General features: G+C 40.3%; 1 pseudogene; it reads right to left on the bottom strand.

Annotated features, from left to right (window-relative positions):
* Positions 1–584: 584 nt before the first annotated feature.
* LOC149177608 (CASP-like protein 2A3 pseudogene) lies at positions 585–1439 on the bottom strand (annotated as a pseudogene).
* Between the last annotated feature and the right edge of the window lie 275 nt (positions 1440–1714).

Here is a 1714-nt window from a genome sequence, read left to right as displayed (position 1 = left end):
TGGACCCAAAGCCCACTAAACCCCAAAGACCGCTAGAAGGAGGGCTTGAACCTCTGACCTTGTAGCTGTTAAGCTGTTTTGGTTAACAGCCTTTACCCATCAGCATCGCTGCCATGGAGTCAAATTCCTGCTCCTTGATGTCAATTTTCATACGTACTTCATTGAATATGAGTATTGTGAGGGAACGATGGTTATCTTTATTAATGAGATAATTGTAGGGGTCAAACAAAATTTGTTCCGAACTATGAAGTTCACGTGATAATTCGTATGGACACAAGCCTTGAATTCTGCAATGCTAATCAAATCTTCAATGTCAGTTCCCAATTTTACATGGACCTTACGATTTTGGTAATAACAAACGGGAGACTTGCAAATTGAGTGACATACATTATTTTCGCTAACATTCTACTGTGTACAAGAACAACAGAGAGATCTGTTGTGTTCCTTTCACACTGAGAAGAACTTGCACCTTCAGAGATGTGCGCAGATTATTCGCCCTGTATCCCGTTAGATGGATGGGATAGATTACTTTGTTTACGATTAATCCAGCCTTGAGATTCTGCGCATTGACCTGCGCGAGGGGTGCTATTATTTTCCCCACAACTTGGTAGTATTTGGTTGACCTGTGATTCGTAGTAACATTTCATCTTTCGGTAGCAAACCAATTTTTTTTAAAGAGCACAAACTACTGTTTTTACTTTATTAACATTAACCAGGTTTCAATAGAGCATGTACAATGTGCTCAACTACATGCACTCTCTTTACTTACTTTATAACCACTCAACTCTGGCTAGTTATTTGGTCTTTCTTGCAAAGACTTGGTGGATCATATTTACTGAACACCCTGTAGGCTGATATAAGGGAGAGAAGAATGAAACATAACAGAGCCAAAAAACTTAAAACCAGAGAGGCTTCTACTCTGTTGCAAAATCTTCCATAGTAAGGGCATAGTTCAGACCATGTGATCTGCTCATCTCCCTTATATGCCAGATACAGTACTTCGGTCACTGAAGCTCCAGCTCCCAGCATCAAGTATGTAAATGCCTGATCAAAAGCAAAAACAAACCATGCCCCGGAAAGACTGCGGGACCTACGAACAACAGAATCAAATACCGAGAGGACAGAGTACGCAGCACATATCCCATTTGCATAAGCCAAATACCTGAAAGCGCCAACATGTTTATACTCGACAGTTCCATAATCGTTTCCCTGCTTGCTCTTAAGCATAAGTGCAAGAGCTGAAATGCAAAATCCAACAGGTAGAAACCGCAAAGCCGTCTCGATCCATTTCTTTTGTGCTGTTGATCCAGAAATTAATTCGATCTCTTCTTCTTTTTCTGCTCCCATCTCAGCACTCATAACTCCATTCTTCGCCATCTTCAGTTAGCTACCCCAAACAAATCCACCCCCTGGTTCTTCCTTCCGTTGGAACAATTTTCCACCATTGCTGTGCTGGGTAAATAATTTGTTGCAGTCAAGTTTTTCTATAGATGAAAAGCATTTTTTTGGGCAGTCTGCCCTTTGTTTCTGCAATTGCTTCTGAATATGAAAAAAAAAATTCAACACATCTCCCCAGTTTTCCTTCTAAGTCTCTGTTGGGTGGTTCTCAGGAAAAAGATCCTTTCATTGCTAAGGTGAATAAGATGTAATCCACCTTTGACTGTAACAAATTTACTAACTGTAGGATTGTATTTCACAGAATTTTGGATGAACT

This window comes from Pinus tabuliformis, chromosome 4_1, assembly GCF_031772625.1.
Source record: "Pinus tabuliformis cultivar Carrire ecotype Pingquan chromosome 4_1, CPIR1, whole genome shotgun sequence".
Taxonomy (NCBI): Eukaryota; Viridiplantae; Streptophyta; class Pinopsida; order Pinales; family Pinaceae; genus Pinus; species Pinus tabuliformis.
The sequence above is the reverse complement of the archived record's forward strand: the minus strand, read 5'-3'. Positions and strand labels throughout refer to the sequence as shown.